Source organism: Parasteatoda tepidariorum, chromosome 8 (assembly GCF_982258835.1).
Source record: "Parasteatoda tepidariorum strain Cologne lab strain chromosome 8, Ptep-v5.0, whole genome shotgun sequence".
Lineage (NCBI taxonomy): Eukaryota > Metazoa > Arthropoda > Arachnida > Araneae > Theridiidae > Parasteatoda > Parasteatoda tepidariorum.
Window position 1 is genome coordinate 99,070,917 of NC_141762.1, and position 13,871 is coordinate 99,084,787.

The following is a 13,871-nucleotide window of genomic DNA, read 5'->3' on the forward strand; positions in this document are numbered from 1 at the left end:
GGTCAGAAATGAGCTAAAGCTGATTTTGGATATAAAACTTTTTAGCAGTCAGGCAAACGGTATTTTTTAATGGGATAACGTACTTTTATGATTTACTTTGAAATGGACTGACCTTTAGAGGTAAAATTCAAACTTGTGGTTTCTAGGTCAAAAATTAGCTCTCTCTCTTTCCCGTCAAAATCAAGCTGTGAGCTTTCGTCTCCCATTTCTCGTGCCCGTGATACTTCCGGGATAGAGCATTCAAAAGAAAAGCACCAAAATGGTTTAAACATATCCGTCTGTTGTGCCCCAATTTTTTCAATTCTTTTATTACACACAAGATGGCTGCACCAGATTATCTTTAATGTAACAGCTTATTTTAAACGTGATTTCAGCACTAACCATATATATGTATTTCGTTCACTTAGCTCATGCATCTGATTGGTTAAAAAAGAAAACACGTAAAAACATGACATACAGTATTGTGTATATTTTCTTTTGTTGTTAGGTATAGTTCCAGATGCCGATGTGTAATATGTTCTCTGGTTTATTTGATCAAAAGTTCGCTAGAATTTGCTGCAACCGTAACTTTTTTCTAAGGGTTAATTGAGGAAAAAGTTAAGTTGGATAACAATTTTCCTCGATGAGCTTACATATCGCAGAATGATTTCAAATGCTTCAAATCAAAATTCTTAATTCGCAAACTTAATCCATTTATTTGAAGTTGGATATAAAATGTTTTGCCGTAACTTTTTGGCATTTGTAACGACAAAAATTGTTCGGTAAACGATTTCCTATTAACTGTTAATGTTTGGAGAAAAATTTAAACACGTGGTTGTTTGATCGAAAATTGGTGAAAACCTTTTTTGACCATCTCTTTTTGCTAGATATGGTCAAAACGGTGTGATTTGGAGTTTAAATTCAAACTTTTATCTTTCTAAATCATAAAGCGGTCGAAACTTGTATAGACCGAAATTTTCGTGGTGTGTGTTAACAATTTCCTACGAGACGCCTACTTTTGAAGTGAAGTTCTGTCTTGTGTTTTCTAGGTCAGAATCTAGCTTAAACTTGTTTTAACTATAACCTCTATTTTGTACGATGGCCAACAAAAAGCTGATGAAGCAAAAAATACACCAACCGTCATCTGCTTCCTTTAAAGATTTTATAAAATATTTTTGCAACACATTTTAAGACAAACTTTATATCAAATTAGCATAATACTTCAAAAATCAGCCCAGACTATGTAATCTCAATTCTTTTAAGTTGCGCGCAATATTACTTTTTAGAGCATAGAAAAGTTGCTTTTTAAAAATTTTTATAATATTTTATTTCAGCCGTGATGGTTCAGGGGATAGAGCCATCGCCTTCCAATGAGGTGAACCGGCTTCGAATCTCAGCGACAGCTGGTCAATACGAATTCCGCATCCGGCTTGTGCCGACCACAGTGCTGGCTTAAAATATCTTCAGTAGACGGATCATGGGTTAGAGTCCCCTTGACGTCAAGGGGATGGTGGGTTTCGTGTTTTTCCTCTCCATGTAACGTAATTGCTAGTTAGTTCCATCAAAATGTCCTCCACAAAGGCAAATTCCTCCCAATATTTGATCCAGGAGTTCCCTAGTCTTCTTAATTGGGTTCAAAAACACAAGGCTACGGAGCTGAGCATTGGTAGACATAAACTTAAAATTAGGTAGGCTGTTAAACGATGGTTATAAATTAAAATTAAAAAAAATACTGCTAAAGGATTGATTAGTCTGAAATTAAATCACTATATGGAGTTTGATATAAATATTATTAAAGAAATATAAATATTATATTCCTTTGCAGCCAGGCTAACCGTGTGGATGTTCTCGTGGTCTTCCCCTCCATGTAACGCAAATGCGGGTTAGTTTTATCAAAAAAGCATTCCACGATAGCAAATATTCTCCCAATACTTGATCCAAGAGTTCCCTAGTCTTCTGTCTTAGGTTCAAAATTTCAAGGCTACGGAGTTGAACATTAACTGTCGTAACCCCTCCCCCCCGAAAAAAAACTCGGTTATAGAATACAATATTTTATTTAATTATTAAAATGTGCAGTACCAGTGTGTTTACCGATCACGAACATTTTCGTGACTTTCACGATTTCACGAATTCCATGATTTTCAAGGATTTTTGGGGTAAATAATTTTTAAGATTCAATTTCTCTAACAGATCTGATGTATAGAATAATAATAATTAGTTTTTATAAAGAAGTTGCAATTAATATATCCACTGTAAAAGAGGACGGATATAGCAACGCCTGCTTGAGAAAAATCCTAACAACTGATTTTCGCAGTAGCTGTGACGTCAGGAGTTATAGCAGACGATGAATATCTTTATTCGTATCTCCTTCTAGAATTCTGTTAATTCCCTAGCGCAATTTTTTTAATACAATGGATTGCCTAGATAAATTTGGTTATTCTTTTTATTTCATTTGATGTATCTCAAATCTGTAATTTAGTTTAAGAACGAAATTTACCGATGAAAAGAAAAAGTTTTTGCAGTGTTGCTTGTGTTGAATAAATAAGATGTATGTTTATTTGGATAATGCTTATTTGGATTGTAAGAGTCATATGCACTACGATAAAAAATTTTCAAACTTTTAAATATTGAAGTATCGTGCTAAAGTCTGTACGCATGCATTAAATTTGATTAAATCTGTTAATGTAACATGCGATAAAAATGTCTTTTTATATTACATTAAAAATAAGCAGTTAAGGTGACAAGGAACTTTCAAATAAGCAAAAATTTGCCAAAAAATTTATTTTTCACTTTTTATAGTTTCGAAACCTAGGCATTTAACTGAACATTTAAAAAAAATTCTTTAATTAGATCTAAATTGACGAAGTTATGGCCATTTCTGTTTTGACCACGCCTCTTTGGCGCCTGCAATGAAAAAGTAGTAGAAGTCATTTTTCTCAAAATGTCTTTTTTGACAAATTTACAAATTTCAAACTCTTCCAGCGAAATTAATTTTTTTTCTATTAACCTGAGAATTTGATGGTATATATTTATGAATATTATTAACATTTCGTTGGAAAAGTTTTTTGAATTAAGTAAATAGTATTATTTTTATACATTATATTTTATAGCGGTAAGATGATTTTTTTTCAAAGATGTTGGGTTCTTTCTGCTTTTTTACTGTTATTTGTTTCAATAATAAAATTTAAAAAAGTACCTCCAACAAATTTTTTATATTACCGAACACGTAATATTTTAAAAGAATTTTGTCATTTTAACAAAATTTCAGACGTGAAGAACAGTATAAAAAAAAACATTAAAAATTCAAAATTTTCTTCTAATTTCAGAAATTGTAAAATATTTTTTTTGAAATTGTGCATCAAAGTTGTTTTTAACACTGTATACTGAGAATTTCAAACAAATCCCTTGATAATTTCTAAAAATATTTTTGAAAGTCCTTTGTCTCCTTAAGTGCAGATATTTTCTAATATGCAAATTCTGGGCCAAATACTTGCAAATTTTTCTCTCATTTTTAGCATTCAAACTTTTGCGGATATTTCATTACTCCTTTAGGAAATTAAAAAAAGTTTGCTATCTTATGACCTTACACAAACATGTTTGAAAGAAAACACTTTTTTATGTCAAAAATTACTTGCAAAATTTCCGAGATATGTTAATACTACCGAGGGGGAGGGTTATTAAACGTAACTCCCTGTACTATCCCTATAACACAGTTAAACATTTCGGTATATTACCTGCAAAAATTACGTCCTTACTTTTTAAAGAAAAATCTTTTATCTTTGACAAAAACGCAATAATAATTTTAGAAATATATGTATGTAATTTTTAAGATGAATTAAAACTCAATTTTGTCTGAAAAAAGAAAAGTAGCGCGTAGTTTTTCATCAACAGTGTCACACGATCAACCACGTGGTAAATGGTTAACTAATAGATATTTAAGGAGTCAAGAATATTGGAATTACCGCTCATTTAAAAAGAACTCCAATCCTAGACGTGTGAACGAGGAGTCATCCCCTCATATAGTCTTTCTAAATTTCCAACCTGTAAAAAAATTAGAAACTATTTAAAAAAATATACATTTTGTTAATTTTCTTCCTTTAAAAAATTAAAAGTAATTCTTTCAACTTCATTTATTTATTATTATCTAAAAGTACCTTCCGTCCAATAAGTTGATCTGAAAAAGTGTAAAATATCATTAATTTTTATTATGATATTTTCCACTTTTTCCGTTTGCTGCATTGTAATAAAAAAACACTTTTAGGAAAAGGATTGAATTTATTTTTAGTTACACAGCAATGTCATGAAAATAAACTATTTCAATAATCTGAACGAGTAGTTGTATCAAGGAATATACATAGGGAAAGAAGTCCAGCCTTCATTGACATAATGTAAACTAGTTCCCCAATGTTAGGTGCCTTATTCTTGTGTATAAAAGAGAAAATACCATTTAGGAGTATAGCAGCACTTTTTGAAACGGGTTTGCACCTTCCTCTCCTCCTAACCAATGCTGGGAATGGTAAAGTATTGTAGTGAAAAAGAAAGGTTTTTCTTTTTTTTCGTTGGTTTGTTCTGTATTTTTACACTATTGATAAACAGTACCGTACTATTAAGATTTTTCTTCAAAAATACATTTATATCACCCATGTTAATTAAATGTGCTAACACATTTTAACATTGAAATTTTAACATGGAAATTAAACATAGAAAGAAAGAATAAAATAGTAGCTTTAGATAAGCAACGTATCCAACTATGCATGTAAAGTTGTACAGCAACCTAAATTGCGAAGCTCAATTTATCCCCCCCCCCCTGATCAACGTTGCATCAATGAACAGTTTTCCTTTTCTTTTGAAAATTCATCACGAAGATAAGAGAATCAAAATAATGCACCCTCGGTGGTCGGAAGTAGCGTGCTACAAGTAGTGCAACTACTGTAGTCGCTACTTTTTTTCGTAGTTTGTAGTGTAGTGCGATACTTCTCAAAAAAAGAAATAGTGTAGCGCGTAGTGCGATACAAAAAAAAAAAAACAATAGTTCGTAGCTATTTCTACCAACTTCTTTTAAAATTTATTTTATTTTATAACCGTCACTGAACAGTCGATCCAAATTTTTGGGTTTACGACTGCGAATGTTCAACGTCGTAGCTTTGAAATTTTGAACCCGATCCAAAATGCAAGGGAACTCCTGAACCAAGTACTGGTAGAAATTTCCTTCGTGGAGAACCTTTTGGTGGAACTAATTGCCATTTGCGTTACATGGAGAGGAAAACCCAGAAAATCTCTCACGATTAGCCTAATGATAACAGGGCTCTAACCCATGACTCGTCTACCATTGAGGATATTTTACGTCAGAACTGCGGACGGTGCAAGCCAGATGCGGAATTCATATCGACTAGCCATCGCTGGGATTCGAACCCAGTTCATCTTATTAGCAGGCGAACGCTCTATTCTCTGAAATTTTTTTTTGTCAGATTCTCTAGAGCTCAAGTTTTTTTTTCATTTTTGCTGGCAGCAGTTATTTCCTTCATGTTCTTAAGTTATTTTTTTCATTATCATTAGAAATCTTGTAAACAAATGAATCTTTGGAAATCGAATCAGTAAGATTGAGTCCTATAACGTGAAGATCCGATCATTAGATATAAAGTTATTTTGGGTGTTCCATTTTTTAAAATTATTTTGCGCATTGTACTTTATTTTTTGGAGGACATAAAAAAAGGTTTAATCACTTATATCTCAACTATTTGATAATTTCTGATCATTTCTTTGATTAAATACTCACTGTCAAGAAGAGCATAGAATTTAAAGGTCAAAAGAATAAATTCGTAAAAAGTGCTTTAGATTAAATTACTATCTCATATAAAGATGAATTAACATTTCTTAATAACTTCTCATGCTTAACAAAGCCAATTTTTTATTCAAAATCATTTTTAACATTTGTGCTAATTATGCTCTTCGGTAAAGTATTTATGTTTTCTGAAAGTTGTGAAATAGTAACTATATTTCAAAAGGTAAGAAAAGTAGTCGTAGTTAACTACAGTTGTAATAAAGTAGTTGAAATTAACTACAAAGCAAATGCAGTTTTACCGACCACTGTGCACCCTTTTATTCTGAAGCCGGCTCATATTACTGAATGGAATAATCTTGTTTGCTTCGATAAATTGACACTGCCATTGTCAATATTGCTTTGGACTTGTTTCCGTCCATGACCTTTCAAAATATACAAGGAATTAATTCTGCTTCTGATTTACACTAATAATATATTGCCTCATCATCTAGAATTTCTAGAACTACACATGTATCAACTGTTTCGAAACATAAAACTATTCTGTTGGTATTTTTTTCGGTCATTCTGTCTAGAGTCAGTTTTTTAATCAGTTATTGAAAAGAGCTAACCTATTTTCTTTTTCTTGAGCTTTTCAATGTAACATTTTACATATACAATTGAAGTCTTCAGCCTGAAATCTAGGAGCTTCTTTTATTTGATTTTATTATTAAATATTTTAACTGAAACTACTGTTTTTTTTAATCATGCGTTTTAATATTTACTTGCAATAGTTTTTATTCACATTTTATACTTTGATTAATTTATCCTTTTTTAAAAAAAAAAAATAAACTGTGACATCTTATCAGATACTAAGCATTTGAAATAAATTGATTCATTTGGAGGTAAGCAAATATTTGTATTAATTCAATATTTGTATTTATACTTTGCATGCAATATTTGCATTGGGCTATAAATTGATTTATTTAATAAATTAGAGTTGAATTCATGGTTTTACTTTTAGTCCCAGACTTTAATTTTTAAAATAGAAAGTAGGTACTAAACTTAAATTTTTATCATTGTCCATCGAAAATGTAAATTTTTTTTCTGTTACATAAAATAAAAAATCTTAAGAAACTAAAGCGGTAGCTATTAGCCGATTAAAAACTTTGTTCTCTTCAAAAAATATTCAAACAAGAAATAACAGTATACATGTTTCAAACGCCCAAAAACAGGTGGATTTGACAGATGTGGATCAGAAGAAACAAAAGTGATTTGAAATATAAAACGTTTGAAATATAAACTTCATGATACTTATCTTGATTACATTTTTTTACAGTTAAAATTTGATATACAAATCATTTCCCAGCATATCATTATAATTGGTATAAAATAGCCCACTTAGGTAGAAAATGGTTTAAAAAATTTCTTCATGGTTATCCCGCAAATTGCAAAATTTTCAAAAAGTGTGATGGTTTTATCTACTTGATCATGTGATAGCTTTTTCGGATAATTAAATTAAAATTTAATGATTTTGTTTAAAGACTATTCCTCAATTTTGAACATGCCAAATTCATTTTGTAAAACAGTGTCTTTCGACAGAATCTGTTGCTATGAGCAGTATTAAGCTTAAGGCAAACAACTCAATCAGTTTGGGAATCGAGAACAGTAACAAGCTATGATTTTGTAAACGCCAAAATACGAATCGCTATTTATGATTTGAAATTTCGTGAATACGAGTCGCAAGGGATGATTTTTAGATTTCGTTAATGCAAATACGAAATGCGGTTTTTAGATCGTGTGAATACGAATTACGATGTGCGACTTTTATATTAATTACGATTTATTTGGCTTCTAGAATTAACGGCCAAAAAATTATTTAATAAACGTTCGAAAAAATTCTTATCTGTGTTGAAATTGACACAGAGCGCAGTGATTATTTTAATAAAAGATTCAAAACTCGCGTGCTGTGAAACAATAGTAATAAAAATATTACTATTGTTTCTTAAACCGTGGGGAAAAGCGTAGAAATAACTTCCGTAAAGACCATTAAAATCCCTTTATATTGACAATGAAATCGGCATAAATATAGAGTGTCAAAAGTGATGTATTTTAATGCGGGATTCGAAAATTAAAGTGTCGCAATAGCGCATAAAAATACTGGGACTTTCAAAACCTTGTAGAAATGTGTAGCAATAATTGCCAAAGTAACGATTCGTAAATAATTTGATTTGCTATAAAATCGTCACAAATAAGCCACGTTAAGAATGGTTATCTAAAAGAGCGATTCGTTATTCGCTGTTCATAATAATATATCGTGCTAAAAATATCCAAAGTTTAAAAACCACGCGAAATGCGTCACGATAACTTCAGAAAAAAGGATCAAAAGTCATTCAGATTTGCGATGAAGTGTGCCCAAATAAAGCGTTTCATAACTTTCAAGACGTTAGTACATAGTTCGATTTCATAAAAAAATCGCGATTTCTACAACTGCGTGAAAATGGGTAGTAATAATTAGCGAAAAGTCATTGAATTTACGGCGAAATTGGCACACACGAAGAGCGTCAAAAATATTGGAATTTTTAAAACTATGCGTAAATCCGCAGCATTAACCATCGACAAAAAAAAAAAATCGAATCGTTGAGATTGGGTACATCAAAAATTTTACTGCGCAATTAAAAAATTTTCGAATTTTTTTAATTTAAAAAAAAAAAACACTCGATATATTTTTTGTTCATTTTGTTCAGGTTGCAGCCGCCGGCCGCATATAGAGAGTTGACGCACCGTATGTTGCGGACCCCTACCCTACTTCAGACAATCAAAGATAAATTTCTTTAAAAGAGAAGATTTTTTTGAAGATTTTTTAAAAGATGTCCAGCATACATTTGTCCGGTATTCCTAACAAAGCTTGCAAAATAATCACACAGACCCATTTGGGCAATATTTTCAAAATTAAAAAAACGGAAATATTTATAATTTAAAAGTTCATCAAATAATATAAAATTAAGAAGAGTTTTTAAGCAGCAATAAAAAAATGGCATTAACAAAAAAAATAATTTCTTTCCAAAATTGTGATAATTTGCCTTTGAAATAAATGAAAAAGTATGCGATAAGCGTTTACTTGTGTGATTATTAAAGAAATGCAGTTTTCTTGTAAACGAAAATGGGACATTTTACTTATCCTACCTAACACCACATTCAAGTCAATCAACTCATTTTAGGCCAAGTATATAAATTCTATAAAACGTGGTATTATTTTCATTGAAATATGCTTATATAACATTCATTAAGACACACACAAAATTTTGCGTATAAAAAATTTTATTTTATTTAAGAAATAAAACGGGGTGTAAATAGGCACCATTCACCAAATCAATGAACAAACCATTTAGTTAAACGCTTGTTTTTCACTGAAATTTTTTGTAATTTTTTTTTTATTCACTGACTTGCAACTTTATTCCATCATAAAAACACAACGAAAAATCTCAAAAGAAAAAATTACACATTTTCGAAAAAATGTCAATAACCGTTATAAGTCATAAAAAAAACTTTAATAGCTTAAAAATTTCTCAACAGAAAGTGTTTACTCAAATTGAATTACTATTAATTTTTAGTTGTCTTAAGAACCTTTGATAACAGCAGAATAAAAGTAGTGGAAAATATTGTTATTAAAAAATATTTATTGAAATGTTGCGTTTGCGTAACTTTGGCAGAAAATAGGTGAAAATCAAATGGAATTTAAATGTAGACCACACGAAATTTTAGACAAAAGTAAAAACAAAATTAAGACAATTGAAAGTGATAAAAAAATTTAAAAGAGAAATTGAGGGAAATAAGATGGATTGCACTAGACTTAGGAATGAACTGGACCTTAGTACTTAAAACTTTTTCACCAAAAATAGGTCCCTATCAAAAATATTAAATATCTACTTTAAGATATACCCGAAAAGTAAATATTTCATGATAAAAATATAAAAAAAATTTAAATCAGTAATAATTTTATAAACTATTAAAATCAAAATATCCAGATTAGCAGTCATATTTATCAAAGGATTCATAGTAATCAGATTCATAATAATCAAGGAACGTAATATGAAACAAAACATTTTTCTTTCGTACTACACATACATTCATAATTTTGACTGGATAATTGAAAATAACATAACTATCATAGACACCTGAATAGTATGCGCAGTGCACAAAATAATAAAAAAAATACATAAAATTTCCTTGAATAACTCTTGATTTAATGATCGGTTCTTCCGCCTTCAAAGACTCAATATTAATGATTCGAAAGTCTACCTTTAAATAAGCTAATTATATGGAGAACCCGATATTTAAAGTTACGAAATCAGATGCGAAAACGCACTTTCTTACCTAACGAAGTAATATTATGTAGAGCAGAGGTATTTTTTAAAAAGAAATTTTGATTTTTGACTGCTAAAATAGGGGGGTAGCCGTACTCTACTCCCAATAATTTCGCAGGGGAGCAATATAAATATGAAACTCATTTATCCAAAAATGATGACATGAAAAAAATAATTTTAATAATTTTTTTATTATATTATTTAATGGCAGTTTAAAAATGTTTGAATTGTAAGGAATCTAGATTTTTACATAATTTTGAAGTATTTAATTTTAAATGACAAAGTACAAAATTTAAATGAAATCGGAATGAATGTTATCAAGAAAAAAAATTCAACTAAACATTTTCAAAAATGGATTTCTCATATATATATATATATATATATATATTATTTGTATGTTTCAAGACGCAAAATGTTATTGCAAATTTTTCTCAAATACTGGAAAGAAACATAAACGAATAAGTTATTAATGCGGGAATTAAAACGAATAGTTAATAATATAACGCAGTCCCAAAGTGTGGTACGCGTACCCCCAGAGGTACGGGAACAGTTTAAAGGGGGTACGCGTTTTTATGCGAAATATCTTGCAACAAACGAAAATTAAAAAAAAAAAATATTTAGAAACAAATCTAGCCATGAAAATTTACGATTAAGTAATTTTCTATTAGCTATTTTTTGCAGAGTTTACAGTTAAAAATTATTAGTGTCAACAGCCAGATGTGATTTTTAACTTTAGTGTAAATTTTTATGGTAAAAAGTACATTCATTTTTTATTAGTGGTACACAGCGTTACGAAAAATTTAGAAAGGGTACACTAAAGTCATAAGTTTGGGAAATACTGTTATAAAGAATAGTTATTGATTCGATACATCACAATTTTTTAATTTCGTGTATTTCTCTATCTAAGACTTAATAGATCTTCTTTATTTTTCAGAATATTAAATGTGATATACTATGGCCGTAGATGGCGCCACTTGTTAACAAGAACAATCGTACTCCCAGTGCCACAACAGCAACAGTATAGTTATGTATCAAAAAGTGAAGTGAAATGTCTGCTATATGATAAATATATTTCAAATTATGATGTCAAGCAGGTTACCTTTATTAGTTTAAAATATATGCTGATCTTTCGAAGTTAGTTTATTATTAGTTTTAGAGTCACTTGAAATTAATTCATAGTTGATTTTAAAGTCTCAAAAAATCATTTAAATTTGTATTGTTTTAGAAGTTTAAGACAAACTGTAAACCTATAAGCAATTAGGATAAATCATGTTTTTGAGCTTAGTTGGTTCTCTTCCATTTATGGAGCAAATACAGTTATTTAATTTACGTTATGAATCATATGATAAATAGTAAATAGTAGTCCTTCTTTATTCATAATTTGATTTAAAATTAAAGTTCTATCTTCAGTTTAAATTTACGATTCCGTTATACCTTATTGAGTTAGCGATATCAATTAAAAAATGTCAGAAGTACATGTGTTAGAATCGATTTAAGATTATTGTTTAAAAAAAATGTGAATAGGAAATGTTACAAAATCTTGTAGAGAGTCGTGAAGGGAGCGCTCGTTTTCCAATGAAATAAACCGGGTTCAAATCCCAGCAATGGCTGCTCGATATGAACTCCGTACCCGGCTCGCACCGACCACAGTGCTGACGTAAAATATCCTCATCGGTACACGGATCAGGGGTTAGAATTCTCTTGCAGTCAGGCTAATCGTGGGAGGTTTTTGTGGTTTTCTTCTTCATGTAACGCAAATGCGGGTCAGTTCCTTCAAAAAGTGCTCCATAAAGGCAAAATTTCTTACAATATTGGATCCAGGAGATGCTTGTTTACTGGATTGCGTTCACTATTACAAGGCTACGGAGTTTAATGTTAGTAGTCTTAAGCCCATAATTGTGTCGGCTGTTCAAAGACTGTCATTAAATAATATAAAATATTTTAAAAAATCTTGTAGATTATGTATGACAAAATTACTGTACAGAAGTTTGCTTTCTAGTTTTTTTAAAGCATTTTCTTTTATTTAAATCTAATACTTTAAAATCTAATATTTACTAAAAATCTAATATGCCTGTACTTCACTCAAGTTATTTTGCTATTAAACGAAGTTGGTAAAATATTTTTCTAAACGAGTGAGATATACTAATAGCCTATTTTGCACTGGGGGTCGTACATTGATTGGTAAATGAAGTATTTTCTATCAAATGTCAATTTTGCATTCATAATTTTATATCATTTATATTCATAATTGGATATTTCTTACTATATATAAAATTCTAATGATGGTGTCGCAGTTTTCCATTGTTGTCAGTGCATTTTTATTGACCAGAAAATCACGTGGTGTGATCCAGTTTTTCCTCATTCGTCTCCTTATTGTTTTGGTTGTAGTCAGCATAAAATTAATAAAAGTCATGCTTTTCTTTAAATATTTTTGAATCCCTAACTTAAAGTTATTTTCCTGTACTGTACAGTACCTGTACTGTACAATTATTTTCCTGTACAATATTGAATTACGCTTTTAATTCAAGAGTTTAAAACTAAGAGAATTGCTGTTTTCTTATTAGTATTATAATGTAAATCTGCCTTACATTTTAAGATAAAGTTATTTAGAAAGGTGGTCTAACAATTATTATTTTTGAGCAAATAACATTAATATCATCATCATCAGTAGCTCGACAGTCCTCGGTGGACCCTGGCTTTCTCAAGAAGACTGCACCAGTCCTTTCTTCTGCATGCCACGGCTTTCCAGTCTCTGCCCTTGATTGTGGCAAAGTCCCTTTGGAGGCAATCCGCCCATCTCAGTCGGGGTCTGCCTCTCTTTCTAGCTCCAGTTGGCCTTGCCAAAAAGATTCTTTTAGTTGTTCTGTCATCATTCATTCTTACAATGTGTCCGGCCCATTAATATACTGTTATAAATTACAGTTAAAGAGATCTGTTAAATGATTTAGAACTTAACGATCAGCTACATGCACAATGAGATGCAGGCAACAACAAAATTTGTTAATCTATCCTTCCGTTTGGTAAGCGAAAATATTAAATTACGTATGTGAACTCATCAAATTTGTTTCAACAATATAACGTTATAATAATATAAATGTTATTTTAAAAAAAAGATTACTTAAAAAATCACTTCTTTTTACCAATAGATCTAAATATCTAATATATATAATTCTCTTACGTGGGTCCCAAATTTTGGCTGTATTTCTTTTCCGCCGTTGGCAACGTTTGCTTTGTTTTGTTTACGTTACTATTTCTGTTACACGGCGAATCGACCCATGATTGCCGCTAAAAATGTCACATGCCAAATCTATCTGAGGTGACTCAACATATAGCGCTTTTAAAAACGGAAACTGAAATAACCAGAGAGCATCAGCTGCGGCAATCTCATACTATTAAGCTAGGCAGAAGTGAGTAGTCTTTGTCGATAGATCTCTATTTTAGTATTTTGTCAAAAGCGCTTTTTTTCGCGAATTTATATATGACGAATTTTGATTTATATCACGAATTATACTATAGCACATTTCTAATAGCTTTAACGAATTACATGTCATTTATTTGAATTCAAATTTATTTTAATGACTTAGTATTTACTAAAAAGATGTAATTTTTTTTACATGGATTTGAATGATTGTTTTGAATTCTTAGAATTTTGTGCATTTGCAATGTACCTAAGTTAGTAGTGAGCGAAGCGATCTTGGTACGCGAAGCAAACCATATAAGATTGCGTAGCAATTTTCGGGGGTTGGCGAGCGTTAGCGAGCAGGGGG

At 30.5% G+C, this 13,871-nt stretch overlaps 1 long non-coding RNA gene across 1 annotated transcript in view; it reads right to left on the reverse strand.

Moving 5' to 3' along the window:
• Positions 1-4,025, reverse strand: part of LOC122271317 (uncharacterized) — a 39,668-nt gene extending 35,643 nt beyond the window's left edge. Inside the window, exon 1 of the long non-coding RNA XR_015435980.1 lies at positions 3,942-4,025. This is a non-coding gene — a long non-coding RNA (uncharacterized LOC122271317). The remainder of the gene's footprint in view (positions 1-3,941) is intronic.
• Between the last annotated feature and the right edge of the window lie 9,846 nt (positions 4,026-13,871).